This window comes from Lactuca serriola, chromosome 1 (assembly GCF_051521515.1).
Source record: "Lactuca serriola cultivar US96UC23 chromosome 1, Lser_US96UC23_V15, whole genome shotgun sequence".
In the NCBI taxonomy this organism is placed as follows: domain Eukaryota; kingdom Viridiplantae; phylum Streptophyta; class Magnoliopsida; order Asterales; family Asteraceae; genus Lactuca; species Lactuca serriola.
Window position 1 is genome coordinate 106,938,731 of NC_136408.1, and position 13,638 is coordinate 106,952,368.

Genomic DNA, 13,638 nt, shown 5'->3' on the forward strand with positions numbered 1-13,638 from the left:
TATATATATATATGTAGTAATAATCATATGTGTAAGTGTTAAATAATAAATCATTAAGTATATTATACATATTAATCACCAAGTTGACCGAGATTTACAATACTACTCAGTTCAGTAAGGGACCGATCAAGGAGTACTCGGTATTCTGTAACTCGCCTTGGTAAGGGGTCGAGTAGCGAGTACTCGGATGAGTAATCGGCCAACTCCGTGAGTTTTACAACACTGGTTGTCGGTTATGGACCTATAGCGACGACTTGTCATTGGGATAGCTACCGGTTGTTGTTTTTTTTTTTAGCTTTACAGGTTTTGTACATTACCATTCCTGTATTTTAACAAATCCAAAAAACATTGCAGCATATATCAATTGAAATACATTAACTAAGTACCATTGTTCAAATTCAAAACATCAAATTCAAGTTTAATATTACAATACGTAGTTAACTAACATTGTTCATAACACTAAAAAAACATCAATCATCATTGTCATAGTCGTCTTCTCCTTCTTCTTCTTCTTCTCCTCCTCCTCCTCCTCCTCCTCCTCCTTCTTCTTCTCCTCCTCCTTCTTCTTCCATCATTTTGGCAAATTGTTGAGAGGTACTTGCTTGTGTGTTATAGTTGAATAGAAATTTAGGAAATGGTGGTGGTTGGATGTTTGGAATACATGTTGCCAATGATGCATTATATTGTTGCAAATATTATTGCATTTGTTGTGCATCTATTTAGGATTGAGATTAGGGTTGAGATTTAGACGATTTGGAAGTGGAAAGTCATTCATTTGGAATTAAACTGAAGTTGGCGGTTGGTCTCTTACCTACCCCGCGAGCATGTCCACGTCTCATCCTAAGGGCACGTTCTAAACATTCTTCCTCGTTTACTTCTCATCTTTCATACATATCTATGGTGGTGTACTGTAGGTAGTCAATATAACCAGCCAAATACTATAATTGTTACTAAAGTTGCCGAATGGATTAAAGTCAACAGCAGCTAAACCTAGACGAACATTTCTAGGTTCTTTGGCAAACTCTGGATATCTCTTATCAAATTCTTGCCATGACTTCCCATCTACCGGATGATACATCATACCATCCGTTGATCTTCCAGTATTATACCAAATCATATCTTTAGCTGTGAATCTGGAACTATACATACGTCGAAGTCTTGGAGTCAAAGGAAAGTACCGCAACATTTATTGTGGTACTTGCTTCCCCTTTGTGGTTGTGTTCACCCATCTAATCTTGTTACAAATCGGGCAATTATGCATGGAATCATTCTCCTTCCAAAACAAAGAACAATCATATTTGCAAGCATGGATGGACTCATATCCTAACCCTATCTTTCTCAACTTTTTCTTAGCTTCATAATGTGAAGCTGGAATCTTGCTCTTCGGGAAAGCAACTCTACAAGTTGGTCAAATGAACTATTTTTCCATTTATTGATCACTTTAATATGCAACAACTTTGCCAAAAACTTTAAAGAAGACATCTCACAATCATGGTATAACTCGGTATTGAGCTCCTCAAACAAAACATCAAATTCTGGGTCCATGCCTCGTCCTTCATCATCTGTATTTTCTTCATTTGTATTTTTTTCCGCAATAATATCATCAATTACATCAAATATCTCATTAGTTGTTGGAATGTTTATTGGAGTGGAATTGTAGCCTAAGTCCGAAGCAAGACGCTTCTCACCGTGATAAATCCATATAGTATACGATTTTAGAAACCCACGGTCATGTATGTGGGCATAAACCGTACTCAACAACTGTCGATACATATTCACACACTTTACGAACGGACAACACACTTTGTCTTCAGAGTCAACATGTTTTCTAGCAATCTCCATAAAGTTTTTAAGACCTTCCAAGAATTTTGGGGACGTTCAGTTTTCACGAATCCAACTCTTATCGATAGTCATTACTATTTCATTATTTAAGAAAAAAACAGACGGAATGGATAGAGTATTCATAAGTATATAAAGAAATATATACCCTAGAACTAGAAATCGGACGGAATTGATAGAGTATTCATTTCGGTAGGCTTCTAAACCCACAATGAGTCAATTTAATTTTATAACAATGTACTTTTATTAGTTTGTTTAAAGTATATATACATATTATTTTTTTCAATTACGACATTGTACTTTTAATATTATTTTGTTTTTCTTGTTTTATTATAGCATCGTACTTTTAATAGCAACGTAATTTGATTATTTTGTTTTATGTTATAAATATCAAATAGAAATGAAAATAAGATACTTCAATAAACAAGTCAAAAAAGGTATGTTGCTGTTAATAACATTTGTAGTTTAAATATTTTTTACTTAGTAAAATTTATTCTCAATAAACATACTTTTATTTGTTTAAATATATTTCTATTTTATTTTATGTTGCTATTAGTAACATTTGTTCTTAATGACAAACATTTTAATACTTTTACATTTTATACATAAACTTTATTCTCAATAAGTATGTTGCTATTAGTAACTTTATTCTCAATAAACATACTTTTATTCTTAATAAACATACATTTATACTATTACATTTTATATATAAAATTTCGATTTCAACCAAAACAAAGAGCACAATCATACATATTTCAAAATCATACAAAATTTCGATTTCATATAAACCTAAACAAGTAAATTAACATTGTATACATACATTTTCAATTTTCAATTTCATATGTACCTAAACAAATTTGAATTTCATATAATATTTTAACCACAATTCCAATTTCATATAACATTAACCAACTAAATTAACATTCTATATATACAACTTCAATTTCATATAAAGCTAAACAAACAAACAACATACATATACCAAACAAACAACACAATCATACACATATCAAACAAACAATATAATTCTATAATCATAGGAAGATTAATTTCAATTTCAATTTCATATAAACTTATACATATATACAATTTCAACTTCAATAAAATTTAGAAAAAAATACCAACCTTTTTCGTTTTTCTTACTGTGATAGCGGGAATCTTATTGTCAAAATTGATAGTGATCCTCCAATGGTGTCTGATGGTCACCCGAAGAACCCAAAATCAGAAAAAAAAAAAAAAAAAAAACATACAAAAAATCCACCATATTACTTACTTACCTACTGTGGCAGTGAAGGAGAAGCTAGAAAGAGGATGGATTCATCGGTGGGAGGCTAAGGGTGGTGGAAGACGGTGGTGAAGCAAAACCTCTTCACCACTGATTGAAAGCTATAACACAAAAAAATCCCTAAATTGAGGATAAAAATCTTTACAACACAACAATAAACAACAATTTATGAGTAGAAACGACGTTACCTGGAGCAAATCGTCGGAGATCGAAGGGTGCAGACGATTTTCGTCGGAGATAAGAAAGGGAGTAACACAGTGAGCGAATGAACCGACTGTTTGCTATCGCTTAGGGTAAACCCCTATACCGACGACTTGTCGTTGGGATAGGATCCACACAAACGTTGTCGTTTCGTTTATACTAAAACAAAAAATAATTAAAAATTAAAAACCTATGCAGACGACTTGTCGTCGGGATAGGGTTGCACGCAGATCGCCACGTGGCTTACCGACGCCATGTCGTCGACATAGTTCTACAAAAACGACGTCATAGTTTATTTCATGAACACGTATTTAAAATAAATGGAAAAGCTATTTTTCATAACCTATCCCGACGACATGTCGTCGGTATAGGTTTTGTAAAACGACGGCGTTTTCTATTTCTGGAACATATATTTAAAATAAATAGAAAAGCTATTTTTCGTTACCTATCCCGACGAAAAGTCGTCGGTACAACGTTTCAAAATACCGCCAAAAATTTTGTCGTTCCCGCCATACCTATAGCGACGACAAGCCGTCGGCACAGATGTCCTGGTCAAAGCAATTTAGTCAAAGTTTGCAAATGATGTGCAGACGACAAGTCGTCGGCATAGGGGTTCTTTTAGCGACGACTCCCGTCGTCGGCATAGGTCCGTATTCTTGTGGTGCTAACATGGGAACAACGTTTGAAGATTTGCATTGGTGCAGCAAGAGGACGCCAATACCTTCATTTGGCTCTTGGTGGGGACAACCAAGAAACACGAGGGAACATTAACTGTGGAAATATATTATTAGATGAATCTAGGAATGCAAAAATTTCTTATTTTGGTTTGTCAACAATAGACACATACCACAAACCCCACGAACATTTATCAGATATGTACTCATTCAGTGTTATAATGTTTGAAATATTGAGTGGACTTCGAGCTAATGATCTAAAGAGATATGTTGAACCATAAGACCAATTTGATATACTTCAAGAGTACTACCGCAACAATCAACTCCACATATTCATTGATGGCTGTATAAGATTTCAAACTGATAGCCATTGTTTTAATATATTAATAGAAGTTGCATATCGGTGCATAAAGAAATGTCATAAGAGGCAGGAAATGAGCAACAGGGGGGGGGGGGGGGGGGGGGGGCGATACCGTGGAAGGGGCCCAGGTGAAGCAAGAGGTAGGGAATTGCGTGCCCGTTACACGATGAACGAAGTCGTTGACAGGATTGAGGATGCAGTGGAATTTGTAGCAAATGAAAACTAGCATGAATTATACGACAAAGAACTTTCAATTTTTTTTTATATGTATCCAAGAAAATTTTCTAAAATTAATGGTGTTTTTTTAATTCTCATTATAAATAGGAGATATTTTTATGTCTCTTTTTTTATAAGATTTGATTTATGGAAAGTTAGCATGGAGCTAGGATTAAACATAATGCAAGCATACACGACTAATCATTGCACGAACCAAACCATTTGACAATATCCACTGTTAGAAAACTAGGGCAATAGCTACAGTAAAATCTGTAGGTATAAGGCAATACCTACAGATTTACTATGGAAAATGACCTGTAGCATAAGGTGATGTTTCTTTTTTGGAAGCGAAAATTTAAGAAGTCTGCGGACCACCTCTGCAACTATTTGCAGTAGAAGAGGTGGACCAAACGGCTGCGGCCTGTAATAAGAAGTTTGTTTGTTTTTTAACCTCCGCAGACTGCTGCAGTAAACTGAAATTTAAATAAACTAATTTTACAAAATTAAAGTAGTTTTTTAAAACAAAAAATTTAATAATTTTAATCTTGCAACATTGAAATAACATTCATTACATTTTTCATACAAAACATTCAATACTATTAAATACTATTTACAAATTAAATGAATTAGTATTAAAATTACATTGTTTTAGCTAAACAACGTCCTTATGAATTGCTTCAAACTGCTTTTGATTTGGAGCCCCTTCACAAAAACTTGATTCTACACTTGGAGCATCATTCTCTTGGCTCCTCTTTGCATTTGCTTTACCTGCTTCACAAATACAAGTATGATTTCAAAGAGCATAAATACATCATATTTTTACCAACATACTTCTAATTATAAGCATATATCATTTGACCATTTGCATTTGTTACTAGAAATGTGCAAGACATAACGAAATGCAATATATTAAACTTCAATATTCTCTCAAGCATTTCATCGAGCACCTGTAGTGCACAACTTGTATGCATCTATTTCAACATATATTTGTGACCTTTCAACAATAAACTATCACTATTATAGTTGAAAAACAAACAACATACAACAACAATAACAATTCAACGATATGTATGCATAAAAAAAAACAAAATCAACAACAATTTATAATTCAACAACATAATCTTCAACAAAGAAAAGAAAACAAGAAAAAACATATAACAACATCAACGATTCAGCAACATATATGCAGAAAAAAAAGGAAATCAACACCAATTTATGATTAAACGAATTCAATTGCCAATTTCTAGGATGAATCAATAGAAAAACAGAAAAAAAAAATTACATACCTGTGATAATGTCGACTGCTGGACGAAGAAGGAAGACAGTCTGCAGCGGAAGGCGTCGGCGATCAGGTGGCGATGGCGAGGTGGGGCGACGGCAGGTGGTGGGGCATCGAACTTGGAGGGGATGATGATGGAGTCGATCGATGGGCAGAAGATGGATGTTGGATGCGACATTTTTTTTTGGGTTGAATTCTTTTTAAGTTTAGATTTGAAGGGGTGGGAAGAGGTGGGAAGAGGTATAACAAGTGAAAAAGTTATCACTACTAGAAAACATGGGGTTTTCGTACGGAAAATAACTACGAAATATTTCCATAGCTAATTAGATACGGAATGGCTACAGATCAGCTACAAAATGGGACGCCCTAATTTAGCAATGGAATAGCTACAAAATAGCTACGGATGTTAGTCTGTAGCTATTACGTAGCTCATTAGCTATGGAATTGCTATGGAATAGCTACGGATCTGAATCCGTAGCTATTCCATAGTTCATTAGCCACAGAATGACTACGAAATAGCTACGGACTAGCGATAGAAGAAAATAGCTACAGAATAGCTACGAAATAGCGACAAATTTATAATTTCTATTATTATTATTATTATTATTATTATTATTATTATTCCCATTATTATTATTTTTCATTATTCAACTCTTAAAAATTTTTTGGATCATTTTCTCTTACATATTTAAGACACGAACAATTAAACATCATGTTAATAATACTATTAATAATAATATTTATAAACATCATAATAATATATAACAATTGTAACAAATGTGTTTAACACACAAACAAACGATTAAATGAAAAAAACTACGTTCAACACATCAATAAGATCAATAAGATGAAATAATCTATGTTTAATTTATAAATAATGAAAAATGATTATAATAAAGGGAAATATGTATGTGTATGTGTATGTATGTGAATGTAGGTATGTGTAAATGTGTATGTGTGTATGTATATGTATGTGTATGTGTATGCATGTATGTATATATGAATGTGTATGTAAGTACATATGTGTATGTGTATGTATTTGAATGTGTATGTGTATGTGTATGTGTATGTTTATGTTTATCTATGTGTGTATGTGTCTACATGTACATGAATGTATAAGCATTATAGTTTTAAACCAATAAACGAGTAACGGATCCTGTATGTGCACACGACTTTATGAATGATATTAATAGTTATAAGTTGGTGAAAATATAGATAATCGTGTATAATAGAGGTATGAAAAAAACGAAGCGGAAAAAACGACGTTTGGTACCCGAAAAATCAAAAATAAGAATAATCCGTAGCTAATTAGCTACGGACTAGCTACAAAATGCTAACAGAAAGCTAACGAAAAGCACAATCCGTAGCTAATTAGCTATGGATTAGCTACGGAATGTGCTTTCCGTTAGAATTCCGTAGCTAATTAACTACAGATTAGCTATGGATTATTCTTATTTTCGATTTTCCAGGCACCAAATGTCGTTTTTTCCGCTTCTTTTTTTCACACCTCTATTATACATGATTATCTATATTTTTACAAACTTATAGCTATTAATTATTAATGCATCATTAACCAACACAATGTGTGTATGTTTTCAATGTAGATAATGTATAAGACACCCGATAGAAGTGCTAGACACTTAGAAGTTATAGCTACGAAACCATCGAGACATGCTTATTTTCATAATGGGTATTTTGTAAATGGTTATAAGTTGCACACTCAACATTACGGCGAGGGTCGTGTGACAAATAACTTTGGAGTATGTGTGAGAGGGGAGACGTATAGTGCCGAAAAAAAGTCAGACTACTACGGCATATTGCAAGAGATCTTAGAGATTGAGTATTATAGCAGCGGACTATCGACTGTTGTGTTGTTTAATTGTATTTGGTTTGATAACAAAGACGGTGTAATAGTCAACAAACACAAGTTGGTTGATGTCAAACCCAAATCTCGACTTCAAACTGACGATGCTTTTTGTTTGGCATCACAAGCTAAACAAGTGTTTTATACACCATACCCTTCAATGACAAATAACACAAAAGATAAGTGGGCGGTTATAAAAACAAAACCAAGAGGGGTATTTGAAGTCACCGAAGCTTAAATGGAAGCAGAGGAAGTCTTTCAGGTTAAATAAGGGTTTGATTCACCCCTTATTATAACTCATGTGGAACCACTGTGCCTAGCCTCAACTATAAATACATATTAGCAAATATCTGATGAAGAGAATGAGAGAATTGAGGAGGAAGACGAAGAAGTGGAAGATTTTGAAGACGGAGGTGATGAAAACGAGTTTTAGTATTCAGAAGAAGAATTTGAAGACGAAGATGATGGGGACGAATGTTAGGAGCATTGTCTTTTGTTGATGTTGGGAGCATTGTATTTTGTTGATGTTAGGAGCATTGTCATTTTGAAGATTGTTGTACTGTTTAAACGTTGTTTTGTTAATGATTTTGATTTGGACATCCCATTTTTTTAAACATTTGTTTTGTCATGACTTATCAATCTTATATTATATATCTGACCATTCTTGTTCTATTAAATGCAGCATGTCAGGTAATGGATGCAAGAATAAAGGCCGCAGTAGCAACACTTATTCTAGCAGTGCGGGGCATAGGAGGGGGGGGGGAGAGAGTTATCCCCTAATTCTACCGACGAGCCACGTTTTAGGACATCAATCATACCAATCGATATGCCGATAGTGGCAGGAGTCGCAGGCTCTAACAATTAGGGTGCCATTAATGAACAAACCGACATGAATGATCCTTTAGCGGACTTGGCTGGGAATCTTCCCCATCAAAATCAAGGGACGGGTCATATGTCCCAACTCATACAGACATATTATAGGTCCCCAACTCCAATAGACGTCTTATAGGCCCCAAACCCCACAAATGGGTTATATGCCTAGTTTCCAAATACAGGTGTTGAGTTGCGGACCCCACAAACGGTTTTTGAGGCCGGGTGGTCGTGATGGATTTGAGGAGTAATATTTTGAGCGTGCAGATGCATAGACAACCTTTCGGTCGCCACAGACCCCGTACACGCCACGGCCACCGAACACGCCACCGACGCCACATCTAGAGGTGTTACGAGTGGTCACGACTCGATTGCGAGTGATTTCCAGGAGTCTTCGTTGCTCCTCTTCAGCCGAAAAGAGAAAAAGTTAGTGTTTTCATATTTTAAAACTTTAATTTTTGATGTTAAAATTCTACTTATATTGTTCTTTTTAATGTAGGTTTGGGTCTAGGAAAATCCACAACACGTGTATTAGTCTCTATTGAGAGAATATGGATCATCCGTGGCCCCAGTTTAGTGATATTCCCTATGAGGCTCTTTTGCAGATGTTTTCGTGTTTCAAGGCAATATATTAAATATAAATTATTGTATCTTATACTCATTTGTTTTTAGTTTGTTTTTTTTTAATTTACTTTTTATTTTTTTACAGACCATGTATAGGTGGAATTCACTAGAGAATATTAACATTTTTGATGCCTTCAAGTGTGTCCTCAAGGATAGATACAGGGATCGGATGAAGTGTATCAGGATTAAATCTGGGGACATGGCACGAAATGATGGGAAACCCGTCCCCCCAGGTCATTGTTCCTACTTCGAAGGGATGCATAGCTATTGCCCCGAGTGCGTACCGGAGAATGTGTGGCTACGTTTGTGTGATGTAATGGATAAGATACTTTATTATCTATTTTGTTGAGTTTTAATTTCCTATTGTATTAGTATACTTATATTTTTTTTCCTTTCCACAGCATTGGTCGACAGATAAGTGCAGAAAGAATTAAAAATTGCTCAGTAGAACCGCAAAGTCGCAGATGCTAATGGGTCGACAGCTAGGCACACCGCGGGTAATATAGGATTTGACGAGCACCGTAACAACTTAGTAAGTATCATAATTATAAATTTTCTTATCTTATTTTTTTAACACTAACTACATCAACTATACTTTTTATTTTATGTAGGAAAAGATGACGGGTAAACCACCCACACAATTTGATGTTTTCATGAAGACGCATGGCACACCTGAGGCGAAAAAAAGATATTTTGTGGGAGATCATGAAAATCTCGAATATTGCTCACAAACTGCCAAAGAAGCACAAGTAACTTATCTTTTATCATTTATGTATATTGATTTTCTTAGTATTTTTGTACATGACAATGATACTGTTTTGGTAATTTGTAGGAGGCGTATCTATAGGAGATGGTCAAAAAATACGGAGAAGACTCTTCAAACCATAAAGATGATGTGGGGGTATGGGAGGAAACCCAACTTAAGAGAAAAGGAAAAAAGAAGGGTGATATCTATGGCATAGGAGCATCAGATATACATTTTGTGATTTCTGGGACACCATCTTCCCAATCCACCCAATCCACCCAATCGGATAGTACACAACAAGAGCTATGTTGCTATGGTTTAAACATTAATTAGTATGTTGATAATATTGATTAAGTTGATAATAAAAAAAGTACATTGCTATTATGGTTAAAAGTTAGGTAGTTTGTTGATGATATTGATTAAATTGATAATAAACAAAAGTACGTTGCTGTTATGGTTAAAAGTTAGGTAGTTTGTTGATAATATTGATTAGATTGATAATAAACATAAGTGCGTTGTTATTATTGTTAAAAGTTAAGTATATTTCTATAATTATTATAAACAAAAATGCATTGTTATAATAAACTAAAGTACATTGCTAATATTGTTTAACTATTGCATTGTGTTGCCATTTTTTTAGGTTGATAGGTTGCGTGCACAAGTTTCTACCATGGAACAAAAACAACAAAAAATGAAAGAACAAATGGAAATGGTTATGAGGATGATGAATATGTCTGGAAATCAACCCCGTGCACCCCCCGATAATCCACCTGAGGACAAGTGATAATTATTTTGGAACAATTGAATTTGTAAACATTTGATATTGTTTGTTTTGTTAAGTAGTGCTTACTTTTGTAAGATATTTTGGATAATGGGATGGAATGTGTCAAACTTGGTATTAGGGACGTTTTTGGTGTATTTTATATGGTATTTGAGACAAATGTGAATTGAATGTGGTATTTGACAAAAAACTGGAAAATTTTAAATTAATTTTTTTTAATAAAACGAAGTTAGCTACGGATTTCCATAGCTATTTACTTTCGTAGCTATTTGGATTCGTAGCTATTCCGTAGCTATTTAGTTCCGTAGCTATTTGGATCAGTAGCTATTCCGTAGCTATTTAGTTTCGTAGCTATTCCGTAGCTATCTAGTTCCGTAACTATTCCGTAGGAAATCCGTAGCTATTTATTTACGTAGCTATTTCATAACTATAGTAGCTACGGAAAATTCTGTAGCTATTCTGTAGCGATTCTGTAGCTATAATTTAGCCACGGGTCATTATGCTACAACCAATTTTCCGTAGCAATTCCGTAGCTATCCGCTTATAGCTACGAAATAGCTACGGATTGTGCTCTAACTATTGCACCAATTTTCTAGTAGTGTATACCTACAGATTTGCAATGGACTAGCTACGTAATAGCTATGGCCTATTCCGTAGGTATAATACCTACATATTAGCTACGGATACAAATTGCTATGTGATGCCTACGGATTACTAACGGGAGTCAACTTTGACTAAAGTTGACTAGTTTCCTACGGAATAGTTACCGATTACTGGCTGAGCCCACTTTGACTAACATTTAGTTTATTACCTATGGATTTCCTACGGCTCACATTACCTACAGATTTTCCGTAGATAATCCGTAAGTATTTACTTTTTATATAAAAAAAACAGTAAAAAATTATAAGAAAATCAAAATTTTTCTGTCCAAAATATTTAAAAAAACTTATTACATTAAAGTTATTATAATATTAAAATTCAACCACAAAACAAATAACCTTACAATAAAACTAATAAACCTAAAAAAAATATCAAATACAAATACATATTACTAACATTGTCTAATACTACATTAAATGTGTCTAATAATACACATTAAAAGTGTCAACCACAAATGTTTAACTAAGTGCTTACAAACGTAAAACTGAGAATTATTTGGTGGATTACTTGAAAATTTACCGGGTGAGTTGAGTCCAGTTGATAAAGGTCGACATGCTTTCTTCAATTTGAGTTTTGAATCAAAGGACGCCAATTAGTCTTATTTCAACACACCATAATCAATGATTACAAAAAAAAAATACGAACATAGCATTTGTAATTTTATTTCGACAAACATAAGTTCTAAGGTAGGTAATTTTATCACCTCTTGAAGTTTTATACCGGAGATCCATAAAGATTAAGGTCTTTCCTCTTATATCATTGTGTTCTTGCATTTAATTTTACTTATTCACAATTGTTTGATCGATTACAACGCCTTCTCTTATTTGCTTGATTATTTATTTAATTTCATTATCAAAACTACTAAGATATTTTGTGGTATCTTTGTATTTTTTTTGAATATCTTGAGATTTATAATACGAGTTCATTTGTTAAGCAACACTAACACTAGTTTTGTCCCAAACATTTTAAAAACACTCACTATCATTATAAATTACAACATTTTAATAAACAGTTCGGTGAATATCAATATTTTTTTCCCAGGATCTTGGGCACGACCAAGATCTTAAGCACTTTAATTTTTTACATTTTATTTTAAACAGCAAGCCACACTTACTAATTTGGCTACGAAATTAACTTATCAAATTTTGACCAAACCAATGATTATGTTATCAACAGAACCTTTGATCATCATCTCTAAGACCCGGATAAGACGCGTTCATAGCATGGACACAACACTTAAAGATTTGATTAGGCACTAAGAGGCCTCAAGTACCTTTCCAAGTCTTAGGAAGAACAATAGAGTAATTCATAGAGATGTGAATGACAGCCAAAATCTATGCTTTTGGTTTGTGAAGATTTGGTGCAAAAAATCAGGAAGATATCCGAATCTTAACAAATACTATAGGTACAAGGTATTACATAGACCCCTTTATTCTGAAAGAATGGTCTAATATAAGACTACCTATATCGATGATGTCGTGTACGCTGAAACGTTTTGATGATAGTTCGGGATGTGGAAAGAATTATTTCTATATGTAGTTGATGATTTGAAGGTTAAGTTTTCATATTTTCAATTGCAATAAGATGCAATACGTATGAAAGGTTTTTCTCCAATATAAAAATGCACAAGTGTACTTCGTCAATTAGCATAGTAGGTGAAATTGAGTAATGAGAGTTGAATAACATGTTTGACATTTACAATTGAAAGTATGAAAAATGAAGTATTATGTGTGGGTACGTTTAGAAAATAGCACCTGGTAGCATTCCTTTTGACCTCCTCTATTCGCCTCTGTTGTATTGATGAATTTTTTTTTGAAATGTTTAGCATGCTCTTATATATTTGGCAAGTTTTTGATCAAAAACTCAATTGCCTAAAGACTATTCAATACTTAAGTAAGCAAACAATTTGTTTATTTATTCAATGATGTGGATGAGAATGGCATTCACCTCGTTTTCTTTTGCACAGACAGAGATAATTAGGAAGTTGTGTCCCATCTTTTAGAGTGAAAGAAAGAATTGCAAACTTTTGTATCATTGACATCTATAATGTCCTGGAATTATAGGCAATAATAAGAAATAATATAAGATTGTTGTATTATAATTTTTCCACGAAGATATTTCTCTTGCATATATTATATTATAATAATGTAAACAAGATATTTCTCTTGCATATATTTATGTCATGCTCGGATAAAATGAATTAATAAATCAGAAACTGCATCCGCCATCATCTGCAGCA